Raw genomic sequence first — 18,926 nt, 5'->3', positions numbered from 1 at the left:
ATCTAATATGTAGCTAAGATACACATGGTTTCCATTTCATTCATACATAAAGGCCATATGAGGCACAAAAATGTGTCTGAATTATATTTGTTCTTAATTTGTTATTCATATGTTGACCCATAGTATGACCTTGCTCCGCAAACAATGTAAGAGATGTTTAATAGATTGAATATCGAGTATTATTAGATACTGCTAAACTCTGAGCTATATATTTTAATCCCCAGTGTAGTTAATGAAAACAGAGTGATTTGGTAGTATTGGGACATGCGGAAATACTGCATTATTCTCAAGTGTACCCTATGACAGAAGTAGCACCTGTGGATTAAGAACAGAGAAAGAGCCATGATTATATATTTAAGCATACTAGTCAAGCTTCTGTTGTTTTGGCAGAGCAACCAAAGTACAGTGAGGTTTGGCTTTGAAGGCTGGCTTCTGCTGCTGTAGGTAGGACATTTTTAAATAGGTATTCTGTGTTTTGCATGTGTCTGAAGCAATTGCCACCTAGTGTCTGCTTCCACCTGAACGGTTGTACCCACTGCAACTTCCCTGTGAGGATTCATATTGTATTCCACCGCCTCCACTGGATCCATATCCACCACCTCCTCCAGAGCCATATCTGCCTCCACCGCCTCCTCCACCACCAGGCCCATAGCATTCTCCTCCGCTAGGCCCATAGCCTACTCCACCACCTCCTCCAGAGCCATATCCTCCTCCTCCTCCACCACCAGAGGTATATACAGCACTTGACGAACCACTGCTGATCACAGCTGAAATAACAAACAAATATCACTTTTCACATTCTGTATATAAGATCAAGTCTGTAAAGAAATTCTACAATAATTGAATATACATAAATGTATATATATAATATGCACTTACAGATGCTCACGTTGTTCGTAACCTGTCCAGAAATTCTGAAAGGGCAAGAAAAGCAATGTTAGTAATTTATCATGGGGGCCATTGTCATATCTCACTCAACTTTAAATTTTCTCACCTAAGACACTTTCTTTTCAGAATATATCAACTCTGATTACAAGTACTGTAAGTGTTTCAGGTGCTATGCAGAGATGACAGAATAAGTTTGCTAAATTATATTCAATTCAGTCAGATAATATATGGTCAGCTTCAATGCCAATGAAAACTTTCATAGTTAGGTTAGCTGTAAAGAACATACAGTAGAGGCAACTCTTATTCTAACAAAAACCAGTGGCAATTCCTCAAAAGACCCAGGAAACACCCAGGTACATTCTGAATACATGCCTTAAACTTTCCTTAAACTAGCCCCAGCATTTCTGCATTGATTAATGGCCTATCAGATTAACAGCGGGGGTCCCTGGCAGTCCCATTCAAACGGAATTGGACTGCCAAGGATCCCTGCTGTGTTAATCCTATGGGTCGTTAGTCAATGCAGAAATGCCTTAAACGTGCCTCAAACTAGCCCAGAACATACCCAGCACATACCCAGCACATACCCAGAATGTAACCCGGCTAGTTTACAGCAAATGTTAGAATAAACGTTGCCTCTACTGTGTGTTTCAAGGAAAATTTACTTTGATACTATCTGGAAACCAATAAATGATAAAACCTCCTTTCCAATACAAAGTTCATTGTCTTAGTTTCCTCGTACAGATCCATCAAACTGACCTGCACTCTTCTCCTTCCAGCAGGGCTCTGTAGGTAGCAATTTCAATATCAAGAGCCAGCTTAACATTCATGAGCTGCTGGTAGTCTCGCAGTTGAGTAGCCAAATCTGATTTGGCCTTCTGCAGAGCAGCTTCAAGTTCGCTCAGCTTTGCTTTAGCATCTTTTATAGCGGCCTCCCCACGATTCTCAGCTTCAACAATGGAAGCCTGCAGTTTGGCAATCTGAAAGAAAATATATATATGTTTTGACTGGATTTTATGTTATCAGGAATGGCAGCATGGACTGTCACACTGTCTTGTCCTCCCAGATTAAGCAAATTAAACATTTGCTGTTGTTTGCATGAGGATTTTGGATCATTAAAACACTGTAGTACATCTGACAGCTGAAACTGCATACTTCAGACTAAGTGACAGGTGTTATTCCCAGGAGGGAGGTACATTTTAATTCAGGGAGTGTTTAAGAAAGGCTTCAAAATCTCACATTATGATCCATATTCTCATAAAACAAGAGCACGTTTTCATTATCCAGCAGTTATGCTCAAGTTAGCCAAACATTATTGTCTATGGTACTGTAAAATAAAATAACACAATAATACTACTGAAATAAAATCCCTGCTAACACAATGCCATGAAGCTGAGAGCTACTGTACCTGCTTCTTCACGTTCTCGATCTCAGACTTCAGCCTCTGGATCATACGGTTCAATTCTGAAATCTCACTCTTTGTATTTTTCAGACTGTCACCGTGCTTTCCAGCCGTCTGCTCCAGCTGCTTGTACTAGTGTGCAGAAAAACATCCAACATTAGTAACAAATACATTGTTATCATACAGACGGAGAGATGTAAACATCAGGAAGTAATTATGTATCAGCAAAACTTTGGGGGTTTAAAGGGAAGTTGGGATTATTTAGACATAATTTAATTTTCAGTTTAGTATCTTGTCAAGAATCACATTTTCTCAAAAATGTTAAGGAAATGGTGAAAAATGTGGTATACGTTTGATGCAAGTCTCTTGAACATTAGGAAAATGTTCTTTATAAACAGACACAAACCACTATGGGAAGAAATGACACTGAGTTAGCACATCTGTATGTTTCCAGCCTTTTGATTAAACATCACAATATTTAGAAAACATACAGAGAGCGCGGCCGTTATTCGAACATATCACGGAGCCATTTCGTGTGTGCTGCTGTATCCCACACGGCCAATCACATGGTTGCTTTGTTAGAATTTCATTGATTCTGATTTCTTTCGGTGCAATTCTTTGCGTTTCCATGGCAGAAATGAATCAATTGTAATGTGTACGGTACAGTACTGTGTCAATTTTCAGGTTTTAAAAAACCAGAACACTAAAATTCCATTTTTTGCACTCGATAAACATGAGTCAACACGCGGTGATGACGCGCTATGACATGGGAAGTCCGAGGTATGCAACGGGTGATATGTTCGAGTAATGGATGCTGCATCTGCACTACTGAAATCTGCTCAATATAAAATTCAAGTATTTAATGAAATATTCCATTAGACGTTTTACGTCAAACTTGCATTAGCAATATATCTTAAAAGAATCATGGGTGTGGTCTAATTACAAAGCGTTATGTTTTAATAAAGAGAGCATAATAGTAGTAGCTGCTTTAAGCCTTGGTGCTCACCTTATGGTCATATGTGGCTTCAGCTTCTGCTTTGCTTCGGGCTGCAATCTGTTCATATTGACATTTAACATCACGTATAATGTCTTCCAGGTTCAAGTCACGGTTGTTGTCCATAGACAGAACGACAGAGGTATCTGAGACTTGTACTTGCATCTGAGAAAGTTCCTACAAACCAAAGTACAGTATAACTCATTAGTGTATTATCACTGAACGGACAAAATCTTGTACTGCAATACAATGTAATAACTTGGACACCAGAGCCAAAGGCAACTCAGTATCAAGAGGTGGGATTGAATGAACAGCAAATTATATCAACTGTAGTAGCTGGTTTCAGATATTATCTGCTCCATTTGCAAACATTTAGAATACTTCAATATGTCATTATTTCATAATATAAAATTATGTTGAAGTTATTTATCAGCTTACATTCTTGTAATCCTGTTACATGTATATCAGATCATTTTATCTATTGGTAAAGGCTTAAGAAAATGAATCAGAGCAGTTGGAAAAATACAGCTGAGGTGAGCTGAGCTTCTGAGCTTTAAAGCAGCAGTTCCAACAGATCACATGGTTTTTACTTGTTTGAATAAATCTGTTATTACCTTTTCCAAAGCTTTTTTTTTTAAATGTTTAATATCTGATGCTTCTTTCAAGAGAAATGAGGTATGAATGGGAGTAAAAGTGGGCTAAAGCTCAGCAGAATTTTGTGGATTTGAGCCTTTGTGTCTGGCAGGTTAAAATGATGCTAGTTGCCATCTAAGGGTAACAATGGTAACCTCAGAAACTAGAGACTAAGAAAATCATGTGTTTTTTTACACTATAAACATTAAAAGAGTTAAACTCATACAGGCTTCTGGTGCATTACTGTTTAAATGCAGGAGCAGCACAATATGCACACTGCATTACCAAAGTCTGAATAGTGGCAAATTGTTAATAAATTGTTGTTATTCTGCTATATATCTTACACTTTTAGAGATTATACTACAGTACAACAGTATAAAATGAGAATATTGTTTATATTGCTGACTAATGTGAATTAATTTGCATATTTTGGCTTTATTTTTCACACAATAGATATTTTTGTTGCTAAAGAGATTTTCGTGCAAAATGATCATAAGAATTGATTCAATATAATGCACAACTGCATGTTGCTTCCTGATGGTATTCATCTGGGCCTCTAAACAGTTAAATGGTAGAACATGAACTAAACTAAAGTATACTTCCTCTTTTACAAAAATACTTTACTGTATGTTCTTCTCACTGATTAAATAAAGGAGGAGGAATCCTTACTGCTTCATAGAGAGCTCTCAAAAAGTTGATCTCATCAGTGAGAGAATCCACCTTGGCCTCCAGCTCCACCTTCTTCATGTATGCAGCATCCACATCCTGCAAAAACAACAATAGTCCTTTTGTACACTTATATTAGGGTCGGTTTAACCAATAGGTGATCTATGCAGCCTCCTGGGGTCAGAGAGAGTGTCAGTGTCAGTGGAGGGAGAGAGAGAATGAGTGAGGGGAGAGAGTCATTGGTGAAGAGAGAGAATCAGTGGTGGGAGATAGTCAGGGAGATTGGGGAGAAAGAGTGTCAGGTACAGTGTGGGAGAGAGTGTGTCAGGGACAATGGGGGAGAGAGAGTGTCAGGGAGAGTGAGGGAGAGAGAGTGAGTCAGGGATAGTGGGGGAGAGAGAGTGTCAGGGAGAGTGGGGAAGTGTGTATGAATGTTAGAAAAAATCTATTAGGTACAATATTACAATTTTTCAGTTAGAAAATAAATTGTTTGTTTGAGCACAAATACCCTTGCACCGGTCCTGCTTATATCACAACATTGAGCCTCGCTAACGGCAGAGACATCAGCTTATAAAATAATGTGCACTTATCACAATACTGCAATGTTTGTCATTGACGGGAACCTCACCAACTTTATTTGATGGGAACCTCACCAACTAAAAGCTAATTTCAGGAAGTCTATCACATCCTGTTTACGTATCCACATATTTCAGGTAGAGATGGGTGAATCAGCCAAATTCCGATCTAAGGATTTTGGGTACAGTACGATCGCGCGAGGAAATCTGCAGGAGGATTGGGGGCTCCTAAACTGTTTGGATTATTTGAAATCCGCCATCGCATAACGTTCACGCTTATTTAATAGTAATCTGCTCTGCGGATGTGCACAAATATGAATCAGTGCGTATCCGTATATATAACTCCATATATTATTGCTATATTGCTATATAATGTATATAATAGACACAGAGACAGTACAGGAGAAGAGCCCAGGAGTCAAGGAGAAGACTGAACATGCACAGACAGGGGTGGGCCCAGTCAGTCATGGAGTTAATGGTTAAGCTCCATGTTCTATTAAGTAAATAATGTATAAATGTTTGATCTATAGTTCTACAGCAGCAGCAGCAGCAGCATTAACAAACCCACAGCCAAACCCTGCCTACACACAATGGCTTAGACGTGAGGCTGCACCCTATTTATATTCTCCTTGTCCCATAATAAATCCATCTGCAGATTTGGATTTTTGAAAATCCGAACCCGTCTGCAGATTTTCAGTGATAGAAAAACAAACAAATCTGCCTATTTGAGACTGATCAGCCGAGGACTCAAATTCCTGTGACAATTTTGCCCATTTCTAATTGCAGGATGACTAGAAACATTGTATCATAAATTATGGAATTATCGATTTTAGAGTCTCTAATTGTGTAGGCGGTGTTTCTATTCTTTTGAATGTGTTAATGTAACTTACCTTCTTGAGCACAACAAATTCATTCTCTGCTTTTGCATGCTTGTTAATTTCATCTTCATATCTGTTAAGAGGGTAAAAAAAACAATGTTTTTACAACGCTGTCACATACTTCCTTGCAAATGGCACAGCAGGTTTTGTTATATAGTAGGTTGCAAAAGATTTAAATGACCAACAGCTAAAATTGTTTACATGCACAAATATACAAATCATGGTTTTATCTGCTTGTATACTACAACAATCATTGGAGAGAAAATGTTGCACCAGAAAGCAAACATTTTTCAGTACTTTTCACATCTGTAAATAAAACAAATCTAAAGCCAAAGAAACACTTCCCACAAGTAGAAAAAACTTATTGTGAAACACACTTGTAACAGCAGAATACAGACATACTTTTTCTTGAAGTCCTCTACAAGCACTTGCATGCTTTTTAGTTCGCTGTCCAGACGGCCCTTGTCATTTGTCAGACCATCCAGCTGCTTATTCAGGTGGTTGATATAAGCCTCAAAAAGGGGTTCTATGTTGGATTTTTTAGAGCCACCTGTTTGACCCTGTTCCTGCAAGAGACGCCACTTTGTCTCTAGCACCTTATTCTGCTGCTCCAGGAATCTGACCTACAACCAAAGTCAAAGGGTTTAGAGATCTAGAAAAGAGCATTACAATCAAAATGGCTTAGTAAAAGATGGCCGCAAAATCATAGTGCAAAGCAGTTCTGGACTATGGAATGGCTAAGTACTTTTAACTCTGTTTTGCAGCAGGGAGTTGTTATGCATTTTTAAATTGGAAACATATATTGTAGCTCTATACAACAATTAAACATCAAATTTAAGATAAAATCTCTGCTGGAGACAAATAGTAATAAAATATTATAGTTTTACTACAAAAAAAGGTAATTTCTCATTCATTAATTTGACATTAAAGGCTATGACGGGAAAAACACAGCTTTACCTTGTCAATGAATGTAGCAAATTTGTTGTTGAGGACTTTAATTTGCTCCCTTTCTTCGGTTCTGACTTTTTGTATTGTTGGATCTATGTCCACTTTGAATGGTGTCAGGAGGCTTTGGTTGATGGTGACCTGCTGGATTCCACCAGGTGGGCAGACTGGGAAGCCAGGGTCACCTCCACCTCCTCCCCATCCCCCTGCCCCACCACCAAATCCTCCTCCACCATATCCTCCTTCGCCTCCACCACCACCACCACTAACTCCCCCACCGTGAACACTGGTTGCACTAATAGAAATTCTCTTATTTCCACCCAGGCTGACAACACTTCGAGATCCAAATGTTCCTCCAGATCGAGACCCCCCACTGATTCTTCCTCCACCACCTCCTCCCCCAACCGAGCAGGTGCTAAAGCCCTTGGCTCTGCCACCATCTCCTCCACTGCTTGTTCCACCTTTATGATAAGATTTCTGGGTGCAGGCCATGGTGGCTTCTGAGTAATGCAGTTGATAGAGAATAAACAAAGCTTGATAAAGGAATAGACAGAAAGAAAGAGACTGAACCCTTTTCTTCTGGGAGAGAAAATTCTCCCCTTTTATATGATTGTGGAGATGGGTTTGGTTGCATGAGAGTCAGAAGACTAGTTTCTTGCAATAAAGGGCTGGGCATACCTGCCATCCACCCATCACTTCAATCTGCTAAACTGATCACACCTATTGGGAAATATTTCTTTAAATGCAGTCTTCAAGTTCTTAAATAAATTTACATTGATCTAATTGGTAAAAAGTGAACAGGTTGTTGGATAAATTAGATCTTCTCCTGATTATTTACTATTGTCTGTTGTACATAAAGGAGCCTTTATGGTTATACCATAACTTTTCATAAGATTATTGGAGAACGTATTTGATTGGTATTGACAGGTGCATGTTAGGATTAATATATTACATGTAACTGCACGAACTGAAGACATGAGTGGTGATAAGCAGACATTTGTAAGCAGCATTTGTAATAATTGTGCTGAAAAGATAAAACTAACCACGCTTAAAGGATTACTTACACGTACATACAGTTCATGTGTGCACCTGTAACAGAAATCACTGAACATATCTGCTCAGGTTATTGGTTAACTTTTATTTTACCATCAGATGTTGCTCAGTAATTTAGAACACAATGCTATATTCTTTTAAGAGTGCATGCCACCCAGTATCCTCAGTGTCTGGTGATGTCAGTTTAGTGTTTTAACATATCCCTAACAGGATGAATATAGCCTGTGCTATATATTCTGTGTTCAATGGCCAGTCACTGAACATATAAATAAAGGGACAATAAAGCACAGTTTATTGTTTTTCTTTCTGGGTCTTGGTGTAGCAGCATACAGTATAGAAAAACCTAACATGTCCCTTTTTTAGGTGACTGCAATAGATTGTGCTGTAAATGTACAGCTCCTCTGAGGGACTTCTTAACCCTGCTTTAGGATAGACTTACTAAGGGACGATATGATATGATAAAATTTGACGTTTATTTAAAATTAAGCTATGTATGTATGTATATCTTTATTTATATAGCGCCATTAATGTGCATACCGCTTCAAATCAGTAATACATGTGAAATAATAATCATAAAAAATAACAAATAATACAAATAACATATAGTGGGAATAAGTGCTTCAGACATAAAAGTAACATTTTGAAAAAGGAGTCCCTGCCCCGAAGAGCTTACAATCTAATTGGTAAGTAGGAAGAACATGCAGAGACAATAGGAAGGTGTTCTAGTAAGTGCATCTGCAAGTGGCCACGGTCGATGTATAAGGTGTATAGTATCAGCCACGGAGCTACACATATGCTTCGTTAAGGAGGTGGGTTTTAAGATGTGTTTTATAGGGGATAGAGAGGGTGCTAGTTGGATATTAAGGGGAAGGGCATTCCAGAGGTGTGGGGCAGTCAGTGAGAATGGTTTCAGGCGGGAGAGGGCTTTAGACACAAAAGGGGGCGTTATCGACTATATTTGTTAGGATTACCATTATATTAATTATTTATACATTTTTCATAAATTGGTAATAATACTTATTTGAATTTTATACAAGAAAATTGCGTAAAATTGCGCAAGTGATTTAAATAAATGATGAAGCATAGAAATTAGTGTTAATCAGCGCTAGCTGTGCATTTGTGGAGGGGTGGGAGAGAACATGCTTTACAACCATCGGGTTATGTAAATAGGATTTATTGGAAAACTCTATTTAACCCCTTTGATGTGTGAGTCTACCAATGCATTGCAAATTAATGCCTTCAGGCACTAAAGAGGTCAACAGAAACCCTATAAATAAAACACAAAAAACATTCCATCCATGTGTGCAAATATTTAGCCTTTAGTAGCCAAAGTGGTCATATAGTCCTGGGTTAAGTCTGACTAAGTGGCTACTTCAGCTATTAAGGGGGTTAATGTATAAATATGTTATACAATGTGAATATTATGAATTGTTATCACCTATTCTGGACTGTCTAGTCTTATCTTACCTGTGTAGTGTATAATATATATATAGTGCACAGGTCTTTGGCATGAGAGAATCATTTTCAAAATCAATTGGAACTGTAGGCAAATCTTTTTACCTCATGACTTGACTTTGGCTTTCCGTTCAGATCACACGTTATAGCATTAATGAATAAGCTCTGTAAAGAGGTATAAAGATTGACTCTGGCACCCATATAGAAACTATTTGCAAACCAATTGAGGTAAGGAATAATTGTTGCTATACCTGTAGCTATTCATAGAGCAGTCACTACTCTATCTAACAATCCATTATTATAGTTCATGTCGTTTTAGAGCAGCACACATTATCCTACTGAAAATAGGTGTGTAAAAAAAAATAGCCCCTAGCAGTTTGGTTGGGACAGCATGACTAGGAGGGCGGGCCCCTACTGTATAGTGTAGTGGGTGGGGGTAAGCAAAAGGTCAGGGGTGGAGTGATAGGGAGATTAAGTGTTGGGACAGGGTTTCTGCCACCCACCATTTTAGCAGCAAGAGAAGGGGCGCCACCTTCCCTTCCGGTGTAATTGTTTTTTTTTTTTTTTGTGAATTTGTTGTTAATTATGAATTTAATTTAAAAAATAGACACATTTTAAGTGAAAATAAGAATTCTGAATTGTTAAATTCTTGTAAGAGAAATTTTAAATATTAAAAAAAGTGTTGGAAATTTTTTTTTACAATGTTTAAAAGCAAATGTAGAAGTATTCTTTATGGTTTGTCACATCTTGGTCACGTGGTTATTTTAGTGCTTGTAATGGGTGTTGGGCTTTGGCTGCTGGTGTTGGGAGAGCCCACAAGTGAATAGCATGATGGATTCTCTTGATGACATCACAACTGTGAACCGCAGGTTGACTCGTGGTTGAGGAGTGATGGAGGGGAAATAGAGGTGAGAAGGGGATTACAATTGTTGATAGAAACAGGTGGGATTCAGCCACAGTTAAGCTGGTTTAGCAACATTATTAGGAGTTCCCTTACAACGGAAACTATTGGCAACATCACTTTGTTTCTTTATACTATAATCACCCTTCATGATTCAGCATTGGGGGGATCAGTATTAGAACACTGGTGGGCCACCTGGGCGGATTGTTACTCTGATAAAATTTTAGAATAAAGAACAAAACAGGAGCGCAGTTCTCGTGGAATATGTGAAAAGAAGAAAAAACACAAAATAGTTTAACTCAGTATGGCAAAATGTATTTGAGGATCAATTAAACAGCGTTAAATGCACTCACACTCCAAATTCTTTTCAGCATTAGGGACCAATAGTTTAATACAAAATGATAGTCTGTATATAGTCAAGGATTAAGGTGTAGCTCCAGGATAACTCAGATATGAAAAAGATAGAATGCCAACAATGTATAATTCTATAACACAGCTTTATATACAAAATGAATACAATCAATGTACTCACACACTGTACACTGAAATAAAGTGCTCTGTGTGCACAGGATCCACCAGCAGCAAATGCACAGATAATCTCCCCACTCAGCAGCCTCCAGCAACAATCAAGCAGTCAGGCTCTGGGACTGTAGATTCAGGCCGGACAGGGTCCTCTAAGGTTCAGAAATGCAAAAATGGCCGCCCTACGCATTTCACCTGGTAACCAGCTTGCTCAGGGGTTCAATATTCAAATGTCCATAAAGTCAATTTTAATTAGCTTAGAATTTTTGCGCCATCGTATCGATTGTGACGTCATTGCGAGCTGCATGCGTCATGATGCCAGACACGCACGACAAAGAATATGCTAATATTAACAACAAACAAAACTTTATCAACAAAGCATATTGAACAATGAACACTAAACACACCTTTATCAATAAAGATGACAAAGAGCAGTGGACACAAGTATAGGAGATCTAAATCATTGATCATTCATTGATTTAATCATTGCACTCCTGTTCTGTTCTTTATACTGTGTTTTTGAAAAGGTGTTTTATAGCATCACTTCACATTTAAAAAACGGTTGTATTTTTCTTTAGTTAATTTGGCTACACTCAGTATCACTCCTTTACACACACACACACACACGCACGCACGCACGCACACACACACACACACACACAGACACAAATATAAAGGAGTGCTACTGAGCATCTGTTACACACACAAATATACAATGTAATTCCATCCCTATATACCAATAGGGGACAAATAGTATTCACACACACTTATAGTATTTCTACACCTACCCACACAATTGGGATACCCTCCCACTCCACACACACCTTTTGTAAAGCGCTGTATATGCAGACGCTTTATAAATTTATATTTACATACATAAATTCACACACACACACACTCTTACATCACTAACATTCAGGGACCATTTAACACCTCAGGTCATAAATCGCATACAGCACTGGGGGAGGGATAGGTTTCAGTCACAGATAACATTCCAAGATGCACTGTTTTTAAGTTAAACCTTTCGTGCTTTATTTATTGTAACACCGCCAGAAGAAGAGATCAGTGTATCTTGAAAGTTCGCACAAATAAAAGCATTTCATTAGCCACAGAACGGTATAATCTATTCATTTTTTATTATTAAGCTCGGCTAAGACGGTACAGATACCTCTTCATCTCGACAAATCCGGTCACCCGGTAGCCAAGGGTGATCGGATTTTGCCTGCTAGCATGTTTCGGAAAAAAAAATCCCCCTAGATGATTGGACTGAGTGTTGGTGCGCTCGCTACCAGGACTTTTATTTTTTTGGTGGGTAGCCAGTCAAGCCCGCCCACCCTTCCTTCTCTGTAGAGGTAAGTAATGTCTTATGCCTCCCCCTTGTCTCCCATGCCGCCTCCCCCCATGTCACCGGTGTGTGCGTTATTTTATTATCTGCACCACTGGCTTCCCGCCCCTCTGGCTCATGGTGGCTGCTCGCCCGGGGCGGGAGGTGGTAGCGGGGGTGCACTGGTGGGGCTGGACGGTAGCAATACGCTCCATTGCCTCCCGGCGCCTCCTTCCCCCTGTTTCACTTGGTTGCCCGTGCGGGGCGGGAGATTGAGGCGAGGGGAGCGGGGCGGTGGGGGGAGAAGGGCGGTGGGCGGGGGAGCGAGGCAGTGGGGGGAGCAGGACGGTGGGTGCAGGGGGAGGCAGGGAGCCGCCTGCTCAGATCGCTGGCCTTTTCTCTCTTCTCCCCCCCTCCAGTCCCGCCACTCACATCCGTTGTTACCTCTTGTACTCCATTTTGTGAGTGTGTGTGTGTGTATGGGAGTGTGTGTGTGTGTATATGGAAGTGTGTGTGTGTATGGGAAAGATTGTGTGTGGGTCAGTGTGTGTGTGTGTGTGTGTGTGTGAGTATGGGAGGGTGTGTGTGTGTATGGGAGAGAGTGTGTGTGTGGGGGGGGAGAGAGAGTGTGTGTGTCTTTGTGTGTGTCTGTGTGTGTGTACTGTATGTGTGTGTGTGGGAGAGAGTGTGTGTGCGTGCGCGCGCGTGTGTGTGTGTGGTGTGTGTGTGTGTGTGTGTGTGTGTGTGTGTGTGTGTGTGTGTGTGTGTGTGTGTGTGTGTGTGTGTGTGTGTGTGTGTGTGTGTGTGTGTGTGTGTGTGTGTGTGTGTGTGTGTGTGTGTGTGTGTGTGCGGAACACCAGTCAGTACCTCCCAGTTAGTGACCCACCCACTCACCCAGTCAGTAACCCCCCTCCCACCCAGTCACCGAGTCAGTCAGTCACCCAGTCAGTAACCCAGTCAGTCACACAGTCAGTCACTCAGTCAGTCACCCACACAGTCAGTCACCAACCCACTCAGTCAGTCAGTCACCCACCCAATCACTCAGTCAGTCACCCACCCACTCAGTCAGTCAGTCACCCACCAACTCAGTCAGTCAGTCACCCACCAACTCAGTCAGTCAATTAGTAACCTACCCACTCAGTCAGTCAGTCACCCAGTCAGTCAGTCACCCACCCAGTCAGTCAGTCACCCACCCACTCAGTCAGTAAGTCACCCACCAACTCAGTCAGTCAATTAGTAACCCACCCACTCAGTCAGTCAGTCACCCAGTCAGTCAGTCACCCACCCAGTCAGTCAGTCACCCACACAGTAAGTAACTCACCCAGTAAGTCAATCACCCACCCAGTAAGTCAGTCACCCACCCAGTAAGTCAGTCACCCATCCAGTCAGTCAGGCACCCACCAACACCATTGGTAAACTCTCCCCTTCCACTCACATCTTTTATAAAGTGCTGTATACACTGTGGGCACTTTATACATTTATATTTAAACACATACACATATACACTCACACACACTCTTACATCACAAACATTCAGGGACCATTTAAAACCTAACGTAAAAAATCACATACTGCACAGGGGGGAGGGATAGGTTTCATCAACAGATAACATTTCAGTCTGTTCTAAAGTAAAACTTATCTTGCTTTATCCATTGTAACACCGCTGAAGAAGAGATCAGTGTATCTCGAAAGCTTGCACAAATAAAAGCATTTCGTTAGCCACGGAATGGTATAGAGTATTTGCTTTTGATGATATATATAATCTCCATCCATATATATAGTCTCCATCCAGTGCAGGGTATATGGAAGATGATGGCTTCACAGGCCGCAATGTGTTCCTACGATGTGGTGTCTGGCTGATCCTCTCCTTCCCGAAGGCGTCCGCCTCTTGAGGGAGCTCCAGCTGGAGGGTGTCCCTTAATGTCTCTTAGGTTGCCTGTGGTCTTGTCCCAGACTGCAGGCCACGCACACTGCGTGGCGCCCATCTGACGATATCACCACACACTCACCATAGTACTAAGGGGATCATCCCTATCTGGGTCCTTGGAACAGTACACAAACTGAAAAATAGCCCAGGGCTTAACTGGGGCCTTCGGTCTGATCTGGCCTAGACACTACCTTCTCTGCTGCGGTCCCCGCTCTGACTGGCACGCTTTCTGCATTCGTGCGAAACCTAAATCCATCTCCAGCCCCTAAGACTCATTGGACATCTAGTCCCTTGCGGAGCCTTTAATAAGATGGCTGCCACAACTTTGGGACCACTGTGCATGCGCAACCCTTCCATCGCGCATGCGCAAGAACTAAGGTGAGCATTTGTGCCATGATATGGTACATCGATATGTATGCGAAGGCTTATGATCTACTACAGTAGGTACATTATAATGGCAGTCTAACAGTTTAGTAAGCACTCTGCCTGTATTGTATTGTATGTCTTTATTTATATAGCAACAGGAAAGATGATCCAGGGCTCCACGGATTTATAGCAAAATAATTTATTCATAATACACTATTATGTGTTATGAATAAATTATTTTGCTATAAATCCGTGAAGACCTGGATCATCTTTCCTGTTGCTGTATACGTGGATTGCTGCAGATAGGCCATCCTTGAAACAAGAGCTCCGGCATTGAGCGCAAGTATTGCATTTTTTGCATTTATTTGCACTGTTTTGGCGTGCTACATACCCACATACCTTTGTTTATTTATAAAGAGCCATTAATGTACATATCGCCTCACAGTAGTAATACACATGGTAATCATATAAATAAAAAATAATCTAAATAAAAGGTCATGAGAATAAGTGCTTCAGACATAGAAGTAACATTAAGGAAGAGGAGTTCCTGCTTCGAGGAATCTAATTGGTAGGTAGGGAGAACGTACAGAGAAAGTAGGAGGGAATTCTGGTAAGTGCGTCTGCAGAGGGCCAAGCTTTATGTATCATGTGTCCAGTATTATCCACAGTGGTATTCATATTCATAAAGCAAGTGTGTCTTAAGGTGGGTTTTAAAGGTGGATAGAGAGGGTGCTAGTCGGGTATTGAGGGGAAGGGCATTCCAGAGGTGCGAGGCAGTCAGTGAGAAAGGTTTAATGCGGGAGAGGGCTTTAGATACAAAGGGGGTAGAAAGAAGACATCCTTGAGAAGAAAGCAAGAGTCGGGATGGTGCATACCGAGAAATTAGGGCTGAGATGTAAGGAGGGGCAGAAGAGTGTAAAGCTTTAAAAGTGAGAAGGAGAATTGATTGTGAGATGCGGGATTTGATCAGAAGCCAGGAGAGGGATTTCAGGAGGGGAGATGCGGAGACAGATTTAGGAAAGAGTAGAGCGATTTTGGCGGCAGCGTTTAGGATAGATTGTAAGGGAGACAGGTAAGAGACAGGAAGGCCAGACAGCAGGAGATTACAGCAATCAAGACGGGAGTGAATGAGGGCATGAATCAGAGTTTTAGCATTCGGACAGATTAACAGGGGTAACTTTGTGATATTGCAGAGGAAAAAGCAGCAGGTTTTAGAAACGTTTTAAATGTGAGAGGAGAATGTGAGAGAGGAGTCGAGTGTGACCCCTTAGCAGCGTGCTTGGGCTACTGGGTGAATGATGCTAGTTCCAACAGTAATGTGGAAGGAGGTAGTAGGGCCAGGTTTGGGAGAAAGTATGAGGAGCTCTGTTTTTGCCATGTTAAGTTTAAGGCGGAAGAGGGCCATCCAGGATGATATCGCAGAGAGACATTCAGAAACTTTGGTTTGTGCAGCAGGTGTAAGGTCGGGGGTTGAAAAGTAAATTTGTGTGTCATCAGCATAGAGGTGATATATAAACCCAAGAGATGTTATTAGGTCAACTAGAGACAGTGTGTACAGAGAAAAGAGAAGAGGTACCAGGACAGAGCCCTGGGCTACCCCCACAGAGAGATCAATAGAGGAGGAGGTGTTAGCAGAAGAGACACTGAAAGTATGATGGGAGAGGTAAGAGAAGATTCAGGATGGAGCTTTGTTTCAAATACCAAGAGTATGGCGAATGTGAAGGAGAAGAGGGTGGTCCACTGTGTCAAATGCTGCAGAGAGGTCGAGTAATATGATCAGAGTGTAATGACCTCTGTCTTTGGCAGCATGGAGGTCATTAGTTATTTTAGTGAGGGGTGTTTCAGTGAAGTGAGCAGTGCGGAAGCCAGATTGTAGAGGGTTTAGGAGAGAATAGGTGTTGAGAAAATGGAGCAAATGAGAGACTACAAGACGTTCAAGGAGTTTGGAGGCTAAAGGCAGGAGGGAGACAGGTCGATAGTTAGATAGACAGGTAGGGTCAGGCTTGCTGTTTTTGAGAAATGGTATAACTGTTGCATGCTTGAAGGAGGATGAAAAGGTACCAGAGTAGAGGGAGGAGTTAAAAATGTGTGTGAGTGTAGGGATTTTAGTAGGACCAAGAGGTTTTAGGAGATGGGAGAGAATGGGGTCAAGAGAGCAAGTGGTAGAGGGAAAAGAGGAGATCAACAGTGACACATTCTCCTCTGAGACAGTGGAAAAAGAGTCAAGGAAGGCAGGAGGAGAGTTAGGAAGCAGTGTAGGATGGGAGGAGGAAACAAAGAGAATGTTCTGACGTATGGATTCTAACTTTTCCTTAAAATAGTCATCAAAGTCCCGAGGTGAGATGGAGGAAGAAGAGGCAGCTGAGGGTGGTTTGAGTAGAGCGTCAAAGACAGAGAAGAGTCGGCATAGGTTAGACTTGTGCGTGTTTATTAGTGAAGAAAAGTAGGTTTGTTTAGCTTGAGAGAGGGCAGAGTTGAAACTGGATAGCATAAATTTGTAGTGAAAGAAGTCTGGGAGAGTGTGAGATTTCCTCCAGAGGAATTCAGAGGAATGAGTGGAGGAACGCAGCATGTGCGTGTAGGAATTTAGCCAGGGTCTGGGGTTAGAAGGACAAGGACGGCAGAGAGAAAGTAGGGCATGTAGATCAAGAGAGAAGGATAAGGAAGAGTTGTAGTTCCTGACCAGGTTGTCAGGGTCTGTAGCAGAGCTGAGAGAGGAGAGGGAGCAAAAAGTGGACTCAAATTCCGGTAGGTTAATAGAGCGCAGTTTTCTGCAGAAACGAGGGGTAGATGGAGGTGGAGAATGGGGAGAAACGAGATAGAGAGAATGAGATGAGGTGATGGTCGAGTGAGGAAAAGGGAAAATGGAGAAATCAGAGAGATAAACGTTTTTAGTGAATACCAAGTTTAGGTAGTGGCCATCCTTGTGGGTGCTGGCTGCAGTCCACTATTGAAGGCCAAAAGAAGAGGTTAGAGAGAGAATGTGGGAAGCCCACGGGGGAGAGGGGTCATCAATGTGGCAGTTGAAGTCCCCAAGGAGAAGAACAGGGGAGTCTGAGGAGAGAAAGAAAGAGAGCCAGGATTCAAAGTGAGAGAGAAAGGCAGAAGGGGGGTGAATAGAGGTAGGTGGGCGATAGATGACCGCTATTAGACAGGGAGAGGAGAGAAGATTTGGACAGTGTGAGCCTCAAAGGAGGGAAAAACAAGAGAGGGAGGAGTAAGAAGGGTATGGTAACGACAGAGAGAGGAGAGGAGGGGCCCCACACCTCCACCCCTGCCATCGGTGAGAGAAGTGTAGGAGAAAGAAAGGCCACCATAAGAGAGGGCAGCTTCCAGAGCAGAGTCGGACTGAGTAGGCCAGGTCTCAGTTATAGCAAATAGAAGCATAGAGTTAGAGAGAAAGGAGCCATGCACAGAGAGGAACTTGTTAGAAAGGGAGTGAGTATTCCAAAGGGCATAGGAGAAAGGGAGAGAGAGATGAGGAAGGGTGGCATGGGATGGGTATGAGGTTGGAGTGGTTGACACCAGAAGGAGTAGAGGTTTCATTTGGTAGGCGAGGACGACAGCATGTAGAAATAAGGCCAGGAAGACAGTCAATGTTTGTGTGAATGTACTAAATATGGAATATCATGGGTCTGACAACGCTTCACGAGAATTAAAAATAGATCATGGTAACATTTGTGATCAGACAAATTAAATAACACTAAGCAGTTCACAAAAGGTCAGATATCCATTTGTCTCTCATACATAGAATGAATCCCCTAAAAAGTAATATTTTTACATGAAGCAAATTCACACAAACGTGATAAATTGCGTTAAAATATTCTAGGAATTACGGATTGAAGTTACGAGCTATTTCCTATATTCAGGCAACGTTTGATCCCAAAAAACTAACATTTTCCCTCTTTAGGCCATAAAGGTGTCACTTGAGATTGATGAGGGGGAATTTTGCAAAGGCTTTTGGTACTGTTGATCATGCTATTTTGCTAAACAAACTTCAGTGCTCTAGAATAGGGAAACATGTTTTAAACTGGTTCACTCCTACCTATCAGTTGGATCCTAACATGTGTTTCTCGGGCTCCAACTCCAATTTGCAGGAGTGCTTCTCATACTCCTGAGAGCTAAGGGTACGACATCAGGCTTATTCAACCCAGTCTCCTGTATAATTTCAGGAATTTAAAGCTTTAATGTGCCATTAGCTCTTCCCACTGCCCCTGCAGATTGTGGATGATAAACCTAACACTCTGCAATTTTCCCTTAATTCCCCTTTCTGCCTTTTATGTAGTATATGGTGTGTAGAGCTACAATACACTCATTTTTTACTAGATTTCATTTTCATAATGGCCAAAGAAACCATTTAAAAATGTTCAAAATGTACAAGAAAAATATTGCAACAGTAC

The 18,926-nt window shown here is 41.4% G+C and overlaps 1 pseudogene; it reads right to left on the bottom strand.

Annotated features, from left to right (window-relative positions):
* Positions 1 to 363: 363 nt before the first annotated feature.
* On the bottom strand, positions 364 to 7,589 carry LOC142490758 (keratin, type II cytoskeletal 4-like; annotated as a pseudogene).
* Between the last annotated feature and the right edge of the window lie 11,337 nt (positions 7,590 to 18,926).

The sequence above is a fragment of the Ascaphus truei genome, chromosome 3, assembly GCF_040206685.1.
Source record: "Ascaphus truei isolate aAscTru1 chromosome 3, aAscTru1.hap1, whole genome shotgun sequence".
NCBI classification, from domain to species: Eukaryota; Metazoa; Chordata; class Amphibia; order Anura; family Ascaphidae; genus Ascaphus; species Ascaphus truei.
This window is presented reverse-complemented; position numbering and strand designations above follow the sequence as displayed.